The 16,247-nt window shown below is 43.0% G+C and overlaps 1 non-coding gene across 1 annotated transcript; it reads left to right on the top strand.

The window, feature by feature from the left end:
* Positions 1 to 8,450: 8,450 nt before the first annotated feature.
* Positions 8,451 to 8,557, top strand: LOC113923193. The gene has a single exon (XR_003520202.1). It is a non-coding gene; the product is annotated as a U6 spliceosomal RNA (small nuclear RNA).
* Positions 8,558 to 16,247: the final 7,690 nt, after the last annotated feature.

Below are 16,247 nucleotides of genomic sequence, written 5' to 3'. Positions count from 1 at the left end.
ACAATCCCCAGCATACCACGCCCCAGAAACTGTCACAGTCCCCGGAGAAAAACTGGCACTTTGCAAAGCTTTGGGAAATAACAAAGCGAAGGCTGTGTTGTTGAGATGGGGAGGTCCCTTCACGAACCAGTTCCAGCAGAGGCCGGACAGAGGAAATTCCAGTAACAGGGTTGGAGTTATGAGCAGGCTTCTAATTCTGAGCTTCTGCTGGAATAGCGATTAGAACGGTAGGAGGACAGAGCAGGAAAATCACTGAAAGGAAACGGAGCTGGACACTTTTCCTTATATGTTCCGCCTTCCCAGGCATAGTCACATTTATCCAGTGCTTACAGGGCCTAACACTATGCTACGCGCTTTTGGTGCAATCTCATTTAATCCTTCCCTCAACCCTGGGAGTTAAGGACAACTGTTATCCCCATTAAACAGGTGAGGACATTGGAGCTTATTTAAACACTTTGCTGAAGGTCACACAACAAGGAGCTAGCAAAAACTAAGTCAACAAAGCTATTTTTGCTCAAAGTCATGTATTTAGCCACTATTTTGTTCAGCAGGACAGAGTCTAGAGTCTATGCTTTCTATTCAGAAAATTTACAAATCATTCCCCAAGCAAGTTACATAAGCTCATTGAGACTCGTTGCTTCATTTAAAATAGAGATATTGTGAAAACAAAGCCACACGGTGTGTAATGCAATTCATAATAAAGTACTAGAATAGAGCAAGTATTCAATAAATTATAGCTATAATAATTATTAGATAAATTTACACAAATACATAAATTACATTTATTATTGTATTATGTGCTTCACCCAGACTCTGCTGAATTTATACTAGGTTGTCTCAGCTTTAGTTTCTCCTCAGTTCCCTACCTTTTGAACTCTTTGCAAAGCTTCTCTAGAATAGTTTACTCCCCTGGTGATTAGATTAGAACGGCCAGGCACAGGGTAAGTGCCCATTTATGCCATACATTCCCTTCCCTTGTCACTAGATATAGACACACCCATTTGCTGGGCTTTCAGCTCTCTGCAGAAAGTCCTCATGGAAAGCTGAGGCGGAAACATGAAATCCATCAAACTGAGGAAAGAGAAGTATGGACGCTGTTACCATATAAGGTGATGAAGTCAGGACTTCACTTATTCTGTAAATACTTTTTGAACGCCTACTAGGTGCTAGGCCCTGTTCTAAGTACTGAAGATCGCACAGTGAACAAAAGAGACAAAAATATCTGCTTTTGTGGAGTTTATGTCATAGTGAAAGAAAAGAAAATTTTTAAAAAGCAAGTGAAGTACAAACAGTAGTATGTCAGATGATAATAAATGCTGAGGAGAAGTAAGAGAGATTGGGAGTGACAGCAGTAGAGAGGTAGAGTTGGTATCTACATTTAACTTTGTTTTCTAACAGGAAATCCAGGGTTGGAGGCACAGCAAAGAGAAAATGTGGACCTCCTGCTCAGGACTAGGCTCTGTCAGCGGGATCACTATTCATTTTGGAGCACTGCCCTTGGGACCAACATATTTTCAGTGTTGCTTGTGAGAAGCTCCACCCTAAGTCTCTCTTCCCTGCCAGCCAGTATTCATTCCCACACAGAAAACTCCAGAGGCAAATAGAGATCCCTGGAAAGTGTGGATCAGTCTCAGAATGAAGTTACCAAAGTGTTTTATCAGCTCTGCCTCAGATTTGATTATTAATGCACTGCAAATAAAAACCCTGTTCTCAGAACTAGGTGTAGAGGTCTTTTCCTGAAAAACAGGAAAGCAGTAGGTGCGTCAGAAAAACAGACCGGTGCAGACCTAGGTAGGTTGAGACTGGCACAACCACTTCACGTCACTTCCGGAAGCACCACCTTAGACTGCCGCCTTGAAAGGGCCCCTTCCTTAAATCCTAACAAGAAGTTTCTTGCTATTTCCAAATGCTTCCAGGAGATGGCAGCACAGCCTTAAAAGAAGCGGACCTGCCAGAAACAAATTTGCCTATTTCGTGGAATGGCTGCCATAATGAGGTCAAGATGGGGGGGGGGGTGTGCTAAAAATCACATAAAAATATGATTGTGTTCTATTTCTGTGTTTCACCCAATTTTTGACTATACAGGACTTCAGTGGTCTGTATGTCACCACTTAACCTTTAGCATTGTTAAGCCCACAAATTGACTCTTTAACCACCACTGTAACATTCCACTCTCTCCCCTGTCTGAATGTACCCAGAATTTCTCAGGCTCACAGCAATCCTAAACATAAGCAAGTTCATTCCACCCGAGGGAGAGTTAACAGATACTATATATACCGAGCCAGTCTTTCTGACTCAGGGCTCATGACACAATCTTTGAAAGCACCTATCCTCCCCTTGGGATAAAACAAGAAGTGGAAATAAGGCCTGATCTATAAGACCAGATCTAAGGTCTGGTCCATGCTAATATCTGTATTATCGGAATCTTTTCTTTTTGGGAAAATAGAGTAAATGAGATGAAAAATCCACTTTGTGAGCTATCCTCTGACCCCAACCCAAACTCTGGGACTTCTGCTCAGCGGGGTGCTCATTCTATCAATGTATTGCCTAAAGCTGAGAATGAGGATTTGCTCTGCCTGCTCTGAGCAGATGAGGAGTAGGTATTCTTGTAGCAGAAAGAACTACAGAACACTCATGAAAGAAAGAAGACACAAAAAGATGGAAAAACATTCCATGCTCATGGATCAGAAGAATAAACATTATTAAAATTTCTATGCTGCCCAGAGCAGTCTATACCCTCAACACCATCCCGATCAAATTACCAATGACATTTTTCGAAGTGTTGGAACAAACAATCCTAAAATTTGTATGGAATAAGAAAAGACCCCGGATCGCCAAGGAAATGTTGGGAAGGAAAAAAAAAAAAAAAAGCTGGGGGCATCATGTTGCCTGATTTCAAGTTATATTACAAAGCTGTGATCACCAAGACAGTATAGTACTGACACAAAAACAGACACATAGACCTAATGAAACAGAATAGAGAGCCCAGATATGGACCCTCAACTCTATGGTCAAATAATCTTCAACAAAACAGGAAAAAATATGCAATAGAAAAAAGACAGTCTCTTCAATAAATGGTGCTGGGAAAATTGGACAGCTATATACAGAAGAATGAAACTTGACCATTCTCTTACACCATACACAAAGATAAACTCAAAATGGATGAAAGACCCCAATGTGAGACAGGAATCCATCAAAATCCTAGAGGAGAACATAGGCAGTAACCTCTTCAACATCAGCCACAGCAACTTCTTTCAAGACACATCCCCAAAGACAAGGGAAACAAAAGCAAAAATTAACTTTTGGGACTTCATCAAGATAAAAAGCTTATGCACAGCAAAGGAAACAGTCAACAAAACAAAGAGGCAACCCACGAAATGGGAGAAGATTTTTGCAAATGACATTGTAGACAAAGGGCTGATATCCAAGATCTATAAAGAACTTCTCAAACTCAACACCCAAAAAACAAATAATCAAGTCAAAAAATGGGTGGAGGACATGAACAGACACTTCTCAAAAGAAGACATACAAATGGCTAACAGACACATGAAAAAATGTTCATCATCATTAGCCATCAGGGAAATTCAAATCAAAACCACATTAAGATACCACCTTACACCAGTCAGAATGGCAAAATTAACAAGGCAAGAAACAACAAATGTTGGAGAGGTTGTGGAGAAAGGGGAACCCTCTTACACTGTTGGTGGGAATGCAAGTTGGTACAGCCACTTTGGAAAACAGTGTGGAGGTGCCTCAAAAAATTAAAAATAGAGCTATTCTATGACCCAGCAATTACACTCCTGGGTATTTACCTCAAAGATACAGATGTAGTGAAAAGAAGGGCCATATGCACCCCATTGTTCATAGCAGCAATATCCACAGTAACCAAACTGTAGAAGGAGCCAAAATGCCCTTCAAGAGACAGATAAGGGCGCCTGGGTGGCTCAGTCGTTAAGCATCTGCCTTTGGCTCAGGTCATGGTCTCAGTGTCCTGGCATCAAGCCCCACATTGGGCTCCCTGCCCCTAGGGAAGCCTGCTTCTCCCTCTCCCACTCCCCCTGCTTGTGTTCCCTCTCTCACTGTGTCTTTCTGTCAAATAAATAAATAAATAAAATCTTTTAAAAAAAGAAGAGAGAGAGAGAGACGATAAAGAAGATGTGGTCCATATATACAATGAAATATTACTCAGCCATCAGAAAGGATGAATACCCAACTTTTTCATCAACATGGATGGGACTGGAGGAGATTATGCTGAGTGAAATAAGTCAAGCAGAGAAAGTCAATTATTATATGGTTTCACTTATTAGTGGAACATAAGAAATAACATGGAGGTCATTAGAAGGAAGGGATAAATGAAGGGAGGGAAATCGGAGGGGAAGATGAACCATGAGAGACGATGGACTCTGAGAAACAAACTGAGGGTTCTAAAGGGGAGGGGGGGTGGGGAGATGGGTTAGCCTGGTGATGGGTATTAAGGAGGGCACATATTGCATGGAGCACTGGGTGTTATGCACAAACAATGAATCATGGAACACTACATCAAAAACTAATGATGTACTGTATGGTGACTAACATAACATAATGAAAAAATAATAATAAAAAAAGAACTCTAGACTGGAAGATGAACTATCCCAGTTAGAATACTGGTTCCTTTGGTGACCAAACTGGTTACCAGACCTCTAGAAATTCACTGAAACCCTCTGGGACTGTTTTCTCATCTGAGGACATGGATAACAACACCTGCTACATAGGGTGTTTGTGAGGGTCAGAAGAGACCATGTGACAGTAGCCTATTGAACACTCTAAATCTCTGGAATAGTTCAGGTTGATACAAGGCCAGTTAGTATAACATATTGGAGAATGAGTAAAGAGAAAAAGAATCTCATTCCATCTCAAAGTTCTGTAATCTTACTTTCTGATCTAGAATTTGACTTCAGTCTTTCTTACAAAGGTCAGTAATGATCATCCTGTCCTGCCCTCTCCAAGCTGGTTCTACATTCTGTGACAATAGACAGCATCCATAGCTGCCCCTTCTAACACATCTCTTCCAGCCAGGGACGTTGGTGATAAAGCTCCAATGGAGTAGAATCATACCTAGTGTGGACCTTTGAACAGAAGCAAGCCAGAGAGATACATATTAGCAGGGTGGAGATAATGTTTTTCCAGGATGGCCAAGGGGTGTGCTCCCTCACTCCAGACCTTCACTGGCATTTTTATGGCTCTTTTTTTAAAGCCTGGACTTGTTGTTTAAGGCAGAACTCAATGCTTCCTATTTGCTCCTCTCCATACAGACACAGCAGAATTCTTACCTTGTTTCTGTGTCTAAGAAGTAATGATCGTAATCATAATCGTTCTCTATAGTACTTTACAAAAATAAGATCGGTCAATTTATATAGTATGGTATTAACTTTATGTACTAGGTGCTATTCTGAGTGCTTTACATTTAACTTATTGTAATCATCAACAACCCTATAACATAAGTCTTAGTGTCATCCCTATTTTGTAGATGAAACCAAGGCAAAGAGAGGTTAAGTGACTTGCCAAATGTCACACAGAAGTGCAAAGAAGGTCTGGGACTTAAATCTAAGCAGTTTAGCTCTAGAGTCTTTCTTCTTAACTAATACATAATACTGGCCCTACCAAATACTTTCATTTATTCTATTTGAGCTTAACAACCAACCTGTGAACAAGGTACCATATATTATTATTATTTCTATTTATAGCTAGGAAACTAAAGCTCAGAAACTGCCCAAGTTCAAAACATTTGGTCTCAGTGACAAAGCTGAAAAAATTACTGGAGTTTCTTTTTTTTTAAGATTTTATTTCTTTATTTGAAAGAGAGAGAATGAGAGAGAGAGAGAACACATGAGACAGGGGAGGGTTATAGGGAGAAGCAGACTTCCTGCTGAGCAGGGAGCCTGATGCGGGACTCAATCCCGGGACTCCAGGATCATGACCTGAGCCAAAGGCAGTTGCTTAAACAACTGAGCCACCCAGGTGCCCCAGTTACTGGAGATTTCTAACCAGATCCCATGCCCAGAACATTCTTCAAAGGGCCACCAATAGCTCCTCTTCATCACTTGAAGGTGACTGGGGGAGCCACTCTGTGGAGACCTGTTGTCCAATTTCCACCGTTTTTCACCCACTATGGGAGTCAGAGGATTCACTCAGAGAAATCCGAGCAAATCTTCATGATGCCAGACCAAGCCTGAAAAATGAAACAAGTAATGGCTGCTCACTAGGAACAAGTCCGCCACGGCGCTCTCATGGAAGAGTGGAAAGATGCTATCTCCTCCCTGGAATCTTTCCTGATCACACCTAATTCAAGCAGTCATCTCTTCCTTCAAACTCCCAATTGTGCTTTGCTCTTTTATGCCTTTCTTGTTGGTCCTTCCCAATTTCCAAGTCTTCTTATGGTTAGTTTGTGTCATTCCCCTATTCAGCTGTGCCCTTCCTGAGGGTGGGGACAGAGTCTCATCTCAGGATCCTTGCGTGTTCTAGCAATAGGCATAAAGCAATAAGCACACAATGCTCAGGAAGGACCCCACCTCTCCTGAGCTGCTGTGCATTATTTGGTCTTGACATTCTCTGGTGAGCACTGTATGAAAAGGAAACTGAGGAGATACCAGCCCACCAAAAAAGAGAGACACCTAAAGGTGTTTCCAGGTACCGATACCTGGTCTGCCTTCTTGTCCATGGGCAATTTGCAATGCTCCTTCTTGTGGTCTCCTCCCTACTTCATAAGAAATAATCAAATAACCTTAGTCACCCTGAGTGATAGAATTTTAGAGTTGGAAGGAGGCTTATCATACTACATATGGCCAAGGAAACTGAGGCCAGGGGAGGTTAAGCAATAGACTGATATTACACAACTGAAGAAGGCAGCATTCCTTGCCCTACCACATGCTGCCCCAGAGAGGACCTCACCTTCGCTTAAAAGTGTTTTCCTCACTAGCCCAGAAATCCCTGCCATTAATCATACTTTGGAGTAATGTATAGCATCCAGGTCACTGCTAATGTGCAGATACTGGCTGGGAAGGCAGCACATGGAGCTGTTGCCAGCCACAGACCCCCAGCTTCCAGGGCTCCCCCCCTCTGCTGAGAGCAGCAGCGGCTCTCAAACCCTGCAGTTGTTACCCCTAGCAGGCCTTCCGGGGAGATGGGATGGAAAGGTTCTCAACACACAGTTTTAATATTTCAAGAAGAAATTGTACATTTACCTGGTATAAATGCTTACTTGTTAATAGATTTTATTTAGTAGACAAAACATTCCAAAACATAGGATTGATGGAGGGGCAATTAAAAGTGACCATTTGTTGGCCAACAGACACATGAAAAAGCGGCATCAGGGAAATCCAAATCAAAACCTCAATGAGATATCACCTCACACCAGTCAGAATGGCTAAAATTAACAAGTCAGGAAACAACAGATGTTGGCGGGGATGCAGAGAAAGGGGGACCCTCTTACACTGTTGGTGGGAATGCAAGCTGGTGCAGCCACTCTGGAAAACAGTATGGAGGTTCCTCAAACAGTTGAAAATAGAGCTACCATACGACCTGGCAATTGCACTACTGGGTATTTACCCCAAAGATACAAATGTAGTGATCCAAAGGGTTATGTTCACCCCAATGTCCACAATAGCCAAACTATGGAAAGAGCTTAGATGTCCATAAACTGATGAATGGATAAAGAAGATGTGGTGTGTGTACACACACACACTGGAATATTATGCAACCATCAAAAAATGAAATCTTGCCATTTGCAATGACGTGGATGGAACTAGAGGGTATTATGCTAAGCAAAATAAGTCAATCAGAGAAAGACAAGTATCATATGATCTCACTGATATGAGGAATTTGGGAAACAAGACAGAAGATCATAGGGGAAGGGAGGAAAAAATGAAGCAAGACGAAACCAGAGAGGGACACAAACCATAAGAGACTCTTAATGTCAGGAAACAGAGGGTTGCTAGAGTGGAAGGGGGTGGGAGAGATGGGGTGGCTGGGTGATGGACACTGGGGAGGGTTAGTACTATGGTGAGCACTGTGAATTGTGTAAGACTGATGAATCACAGACCTGTACCCCTGAAACAAATAATACATTATAGGTTAATTTAAAAAAATTTTTTTAAAAAGAAAGAAGAAAAAAAACTAGAAAAAAATTCAGGGAGGGAAATCTCATTTCTCCTAGTAAAGTCATTTTAAAAATTAAAAAAAATATATCATTTGTATATAAAAGGCTGAGAGGGGCACCTGGGTGGCTCAGTCATTAAGCGTCTGCCTTCCGCTCAGGTCATGATCCCAGGGTCCTGGGATCGAGACCAGCATCGGGCTCCCTGCTCAGCGGGAAACCTGCTTCTCCCTCTCCCACTCCCCCTACTTGTGTTCTCTCTCTCGCTGTCTCTCTCTGTCAAATAAATAAATAAAATCTTTAAAAAAATAAATAAAAGATGCTCACTTCGGCAGCACATATACTAAAATTGGAACGATACAGAGAAGATTAGCATGGCCCCTGCGCAAGGATGACACGCAAATTCGTGAAGCGTTCCATATTTTACAAACTGAGGGTTGCTGCAGTGGTGGGAGTATGGGAGGGATGGGGTGGCTGGGTGATAGACATTAGGGAGGGTATGTGCTATGGTGAGCGCTGTGAACTGTGCAAGACTGTTGAATCACAGATCTGTACCTCTGAAACAAATAATGCAATATATGTTAAGAAAAAAAAAGAAGATAGCAGGAGGGGAAGAATGAAGGGGAGTAATTCGGAGGGGGAGACGAACCATGAGATACGATGGACTCTGAAAAACAAACTGAGGGTTCTAGAGGGGAGGGGGTGGGGGGATGGGTTAGCCTGGTGATAGGTATTAAAGAGGGCGCATTCTGCGTGGAGCACTGGGTGTTATGCACAAACAATGGATCATGGAACACTACATCAAAAACTAATGATGTAATGTATGGTGATTAACATAACAATAAAAATTAAATAAATAAATAAATAAAGGGCTGAGAACCATGAGAGAATATTTATGTCCCAAGTTATTTCCTGAAATTATCTTTGAAGTACAATTTTGAGTCAACAAGCCCAAATACCGTAAGGTATTTGAGGAGTGGCAGAGAAGGGAGAATTTTGGGAGGATTTCCAGAAATCTTAATTTTAACCTCATCCAGGTGAAGGCAGTAAAAAAGGAAAGGAATGGCAAGAACCTCAAAGAAGCTTTAATTTAAAAAAAGAAAACAAGTGGTGAGCATTTGGTAATGCATATAATTGTGAAATCACTATTTGTACACCTGCAACTAATATAATATTGTATGTCAACTATACTTCAATTAAAAAAAAATGTTGAAGGGCAGACATTCAGTCTTAACAATCCTGGTACTTTTAGTAAACCCTAAAATTGGATTTCTTACTTGTTGAGTACAGCAAGTAAAACAAATATTTGCCCAACAGTGTTCCATGTGTCCAGGGCCTAAAACAAATAATGTAACAAGTATAAAATAAGTAAAAGGAATTGCAGTTTGCCTTTGTATTTGTTTTAATTATTATCCTCAGACAGTGACCTCAAGAGCATCTTGGTATCCCCATCCCTAGCCTAGTGCCATGGTCCATAAATACTCTGACCCCACGCAGCAACTGTTTCTGGAGCAGAATAAGTATAACACCAGAAAAAATATTAAAAAGTTAGTAAAATGAGGAAAACAGATGTCTGACTATATTTTTTAACCAAGAGCAATTCAGTTGATTTCAAAAATTAAGGACTACTCAGCAGAGCTCCGATCTGTTGTCTTAAAGGCCTCTTCCTCTGCAAATCAGTATGTTCAGTGGGAGGGAAAAATACCCTTCCTGGGATTCACTGAGACTCAACCCCGGGGGGTGTCATTCACACGGAGTCTGTGTGAATGGCGCCCTCTGGGGTTGTGTGGTTTTACAACCTACAAGTCCCACCATGGCAGCCCTGCTTGTTCCTGGCTCCACATTATCATGGGCTTCGATGCTGAAATCTGAAAATGTTCAGTTCTTTCTGCAGACAATTGTTCATGACAACAGGGATGAACCTGCCCATCCCCCCATCCCCACTCTTTTGTCCTCCCTGGGGATGGGCTGCACAACAGACAAACTGCCACCAAGGTTGTGTGGACTTGCCTGTGGGAAGTTTTCTGGAAAGACTCTCATGAATGGTAATGCATGCTGTCACCATCCTTTTTATTTTGTGTCCCGCTGGGAAGTTTGTTCCTTTGAGTCTGGTTCTGAAATGTAGCAGGACAGTGGAAGCCGGTTGCTGAGTAGGCTCACCACACCCTTCCTCTAATCAGTCATGGCAAAGGGTGATTACCTGAGCAGCATGAATGAGTGGGTGAGTTCCTAGTTCTACCTGACAGCAGGTCTAAGGGACCAGAAAGAACAGAGGTGGAAGAAGAGGAATCACATGTTACCATAGCAAATAAGGAAACTCATGAGTAAACAGGCTATGATTGAAATTACCATATTATTACAGCCTAGGAAATAAACAGAAATTCTTCCTTTCCTTTCAGGGCCATGTTGGAGGAATTCCTTCCATTCCCCTCCAACTCCTCTTCACAGGCATTTGTCATTACCATGTTCACAAACTTCTCCTTGTTGCCAGAACTTCGTTTTCCATACCTAAGAAAATGTTCTCTGGGGTAAAAGGACCACAGAATAGATTCTCCTAGAGTTTTACAACCTGAGATCTGCCTGTTTGATATGGGCTCTTCTGTCTTTTAACTGTTGTTAAAATGATACATATAGAGAGTGAAAATAATCCAAAAGACAGAAAAGTATGAGAATAAGAATTATCTAAAATCCTATCATTCATAAATGACAACTTTTAACATTTTTTAAAGATTTTATTTATTTATTTGTCAGAGAGAGAGCAGAAGCAGGGGGAACTTCAGGCAGAGGGAGAAGCAGGCTCCCCGCTGAGCAGGGAGCCCAATGCGGGGCTCAATCCCAGGACCCCTGGGATCATGACCTGAGTTGAAGGCAGACGCTTAACCCACTGAGCCACCCAGGCATCCCAACCTTTAACATTTTGATGAATATCCTACCACAAATACACATAGTATATAATCATGCTGCCCTGTAACCTGACTTACTCATTCACAGTATGTCATAGGAGTCCTTTTTATTTTTCAATGGGATATTGCTGTTACCCACTACCTAAAACAAGAAACAAATAATCCTGCTGTTACTAGTAACAATTCACATGTTTATAGCTCTTTGTAGCTAAAAAGCACTTGTACGTCCTTAATCCTGTATCATCCTGAAGCTGGAAGGAAAACTCTGAGAAGTCCATCTCCCTTTCTTATGGGTTTAATTCTAATCATCCCTCACATTGGTGTAATACTTTACGATTTTAAAAAGCATCTTTACATTACTTTATTTGATTATCACAAAGTAAGATGATTGAAAGTGAGACAAGTATCCACAATGCAAAAGTAATTCATGGTCAAAACTACATTTACATAATACATTAATAATAGTTGCAACTACATATATTGAGAAACAAGTGTGCGCCAGGCTCTGTGCTCAGTCCATTGCATGCATCGCCTCATGTAATCCTCACTATCCCCATCTTAGGGATACTATAACTAAGATTTAGAGAGCAGTGATTTGGTCAAATGTCCACACAAATCCAGGTGGGATTTTAATCCAAATGTGTCTGACTTTAATATTCCCTGGGTTTTTTTTAAAGATTTTTTTTTTTATTTTAGAGAGTGGGAGGGGCAGAGGGAGAGGGAGAATCTCAAGCAGACTCCACACTGAGCGCGGAGGGGTCAGCGGGGTGGGCTCAATCCCAGGACCCTGAGATCATGACTTGAGCTGAAACCAAGAATTGGACACTTAATTGACTTCGCCACCCAGGCGCCCCAACATTCCATGTTTAATCACTGCATCATCCTGCATTTTATAACAACTAACCTTGGTGCAACGCTGTACAAAACACTCTAACATATATTGTTATCTCTATTTCATAGCTAAAGAAACCAAAGCCAGAGAGGTCAAATGATTTGCCTCAATCAGAGCCAGGACTCAACCATTTTGATTCTAAACCTGCAGCTCTTTCCACTACGCTGTGCCAGTCTCTTTCCTCTGACTAAAGGTGCTGAGTGTCAAAATGATCTTTCAGATCTCCAGAGAAGGGCACTCTTAGTAAGATCTTTCAAAAAATCCTTCCTGCTGCAGTGAAATCAGTTTCTTCTTTAGAGGGAACAAAGGTCAGTCTCTTCTACAGAGACCAACCTCTTGGTCACATGCATGTGCCAGTTGCGAAGATGTAAAGTTGTGGAGCTCAGATCAGGTCCAAATTGTTCCTTCTTCATGGTTCTTGTGCTTTGGATGTAGGGCAGAGTTGGTTTGTCTCATCCTTTGCTTTCAGAGAGGAAAGGGAGAGAGCATTTATTCTTGATGATACGAAACTAGAGATGATGAAACAAAATAGAATGAGATGCAGGGAAACCATTAAAAGCAGGGTGGGTGGAAGGCATATACAAGGAATTAAACAGCATCTTTTTGACATACAGGCAGAGTTGGTTTGTGGAGGCAATTAGGCAATGAAAATTAATATTTTTTTCTTTAAAGATAACAATTTTTATTTATAAAGCACTCCTTGCTGGAATGAGCTCAAAGCATCTAATGGATGCTGGCTAATTACCCCACCCAACAATCAGGAAAGAAAGAGATAATTATCCCCATTTTGCGGGCAGGGAAACCGAGCCACAGAAGAGTGGTGCCTTGCATAAAACAAGAGAGCTGAAAATAGAAGGCAAACCTCCTAATAGCACCCTTCCACCCCACTGTATGTTTATAGACGTAGACTCCTGAGGAAGGACAACCCACTTGCCAGAAAAAAACAGCCGTCTCTCATTGGGAACTACAGCTCCCAGCAGACACTGAGAGGAGACAGGGCTGTGCCCCTAGTGCCCATTCCAGATTCCCAAATATGGAGAAGGACTGGGTTTTGGAAGAGGAACAGAATGCTCACCCTTGAAAGAGAGGGAGAGAAGGAGGGAGTATGAGGTAAGTTTGGAATATTTAACTCTATCACCTAAATGTCTGCCCGGTTTTTGAAATATAGCAGCCAAAGTCATGATCTTTTAATAAATCTTGCTAGAAGATCTCATACTGTAAACCAAGCAGTTACTTTAGCAGAACCTGTTTTTTCCTGAGATTAGATACGTGCTGGTTCAGTTCTAGGAGGTCAGAGACCCTTCCTCTGAGCCCAAGCAGCTCGGAAGGTGATGCTGGTGGTGGTGAGAAAGATTTCTGAGTGAAGAACAGCTCTGCTGTGATAGGAGCAGACATTCCAGAGGCGGGGGCTGGTGGCCAGTTTGCTGAACCCAAGCATGAGCAGCCCTGGGAGGACAAGGGTTACTCTTTTTTCTGCTTTGGAGCCAGCTGAGCCTGCCTGGTGGGAAAGGCATGAAAGAACTCTTTCCCCCATTCTGTCTCATTCTGTCAACAAACACTTATTAAAGCACCTGTGCTCAGGGCACTGGGCTAGATGATGAGGGGGAAACAAATCATAAGACCAGATTTCTGTCCTCAGGATGCTTACGACTGGGGGATTGGGTAGGCACAAAAGGAATGATGGAGCAAAGGAAAGAAAAAGACAATGCGAAGCAGCCTATTATTTATACTTTTCATCCAACATTTAGTTATCGATTGATCACCCACCATGGGCCAGGCACTGTTCAAGCCACTTGGAATACAATGGTGAATACACCAGAAGCAAAAGCTTCTGCCCTTGTAGTTATTACTGTCTGGTAGCCCCTGGATGTCTGGGGGAAGGGTCCTCTAAGCAGAGGGAACAGTGAGTGCAAAGCCTTGAGTTGGATATGAACTTGGTGAGTTTGAGAGCAAGCCAGTTCAGCTAAAGGGGAGTGGATGGGGACAGGAGCAGGAAGAAGTGAAGTCAGAGAACTAGTCTGGGGTCAAATCACACAGGCCTTATAAGGCTAAAAAGTGTGAATTAAGTTCTAATTGGGAAACCTTTGTTTTTAAGCAGTGGTTTGTTATGATTTGATGTAAAGTGCCAGATGAGGGGAACAGACCGTAAAGGAGTTTGGAGAATAGAGGATAGGTATCACTGAGCTGGGATGGACAAGGAAGGCTTCCCAGCAGAATGAGATGCCGGCTGAGTGTCTGATCCATTTTACATTCTCAGTGATAGTAGTATCGGGCGCCTGGGTGGCTCAGTCAGTTAAATGTCTGCCTTTGGCTCAGGTTATGATCCCAGGGTCCTGGGATCAAGTCCCACTTCAGACTCCCTGCTCAGTGGGGAGACTGCTTCTCCCCCTCCCTCTGCCCCTCCCCCCTGCTCATGCTCTCTCTCTCTCTCTCAAATAAATAAATCTTTTAAAAAAATAATAAGTAGTACCAATAAAACATTCTCTTGGGCTGTCACACTGAGTTCCCACACTCCCTCAGACATGGCAGACACAGTAAATCCGAAATGAGCCATTTTCCCGAATCCCAACAGCATTAACTCTCCAGCCTCTCATCTTTCCTTCTTTCCTATATAGTCATTGCGTTTGGAATAGTATTGCCCTTTAGTTCCTGCACTAAACACAACTGGCATATAGCCACAAACAGCTGCCATGCCCTGCCCCACTCAGCAAATGCCCATTGTCAAGAACCAGTGAAGAAATTCTTGACTTTAGCATGGTAGTCTCAAAGTATGTGGACAGAATCTTTGATCCTCTCATCTCTCCAAGAATGCCATAGCCGAGAACCTCTGCCCACCTGCCTTTTTCTCACTTTCTCTTCCACCGGCACGACTGTGCCGCCCACTCCCGCACCTAGGCTCAGAGAGGATGCAGCTGTGACTGAGAGCTGTAGCCACTGACTGCCCATTGGTGGCCCAGCCCGTAAGACTCTTTTGAGGAGCGTGGACTCATCTCCTCTACCAGAAGTGCTTGCCCAGCACCTTCAAGATAGGTCCCTACCTACTTTCCCAGCCTTATTTCTCATACCCACAGCTCCAGGCATAAAGCCCTCGGCCATTTTCCTGACCAACCTTGCTCTCTCCACACCTGGGACTTTGAGCAAATTAGTCCCTCTTCTTGGGAGCCCTTTCCTACTTCCTGGACTGAACTAACCCTCCAGAGGTCAGTTCAATTTTCATCTCCTCTGAGGAGATTCTCCTGAATCCCTTTTCACCTCCCTCAGGGAGATTAAGTGCCCCCATCTGTGTTCCCGTAGCATCCTATACTTAGCTGTGCTTGAGTGCACTGTCTGTTTACTTAAATTAATCCCCCACTAAACTATTAACTCCCTCAGGGTAAAGAGCTGTGTATTTTATTTCTGTATTTCCAACTTCTAACCCAATGAAGTGGTGGTGATCATTTGTTGAATTAATAAATGGCCAGGATCCTTTGGCCTAATAAGTAACCAGGTCTCCACCAGTGAGGTAAAATAAAGTAAGGCCATGATCTGTTTTATGGGCCAACCACCTGACTTATTAACAAACACACCCATTTCCTAGAAAATTCTCCACCTACGCTCTCAAGCCCTCCCTCGTCCTTCCCCCCAGCCCCACCCAGTCATCACCCCCACATCTTGCCACCCTCTACCCTAAGGCTCCCTTCAGTATTCAATGGGCTAAGTAGACACTAGTGTCTTTCTGGATTACCAAGAAGAGAACATCTTGTTTTCTTGGATGCCAACATTCCCTTTCTTCCTCAGTCAGGAGAATGTTGGCTTCTGGCACCATTTCCAAACTATGTGATGTGCAATGAACAAAAGAGACGACTGAGCTCTCAGTGCCCATCAGACTCATGCATGTGGCATACAGTGCTGCCTCTGAGGACCAATATATGTGAAGCTCGACGTGTCCTTTTTTCTAGCTGGGGCAGTTCATCCTAACAGAGCCAGAACTCAAAGTGCTATGCAGGAAATTGTTTGGAGAATAGAGTCTGGATCAGAAAACGTGTCCTGGAGTGTGGAGAGAGCTGTAGCCTGGGTCAGAACATCTGGGTTCTCTTTCTGGGTAACACAGAACAAGTTACTTACTCTCTGATCCCCAGTTCCTTTATCAAGGAAAGGGGATGAGGGGTAAGCACAGAGAGATTACAGAGCGCCTGGGGGGCTCAGGCGGCCAAGCGTCCGCCTTCGGCTCAGGTCGTGGTCCCGGGGTCCGGGGGCGGAGCCCCGCATCGGGCTCCCTGCCTGGTGGGGGGCCTGCTGCTCCCTCTGCCTGCCCCTCTCCCTGCTCACGCTTGCACTCTCT

The sequence above is a fragment of the Zalophus californianus genome, chromosome 9 (assembly GCF_009762305.2).
Source record: "Zalophus californianus isolate mZalCal1 chromosome 9, mZalCal1.pri.v2, whole genome shotgun sequence".
Taxonomy (NCBI): Eukaryota; Metazoa; Chordata; class Mammalia; order Carnivora; family Otariidae; genus Zalophus; species Zalophus californianus.
This window is presented reverse-complemented; position numbering and strand designations above follow the sequence as displayed.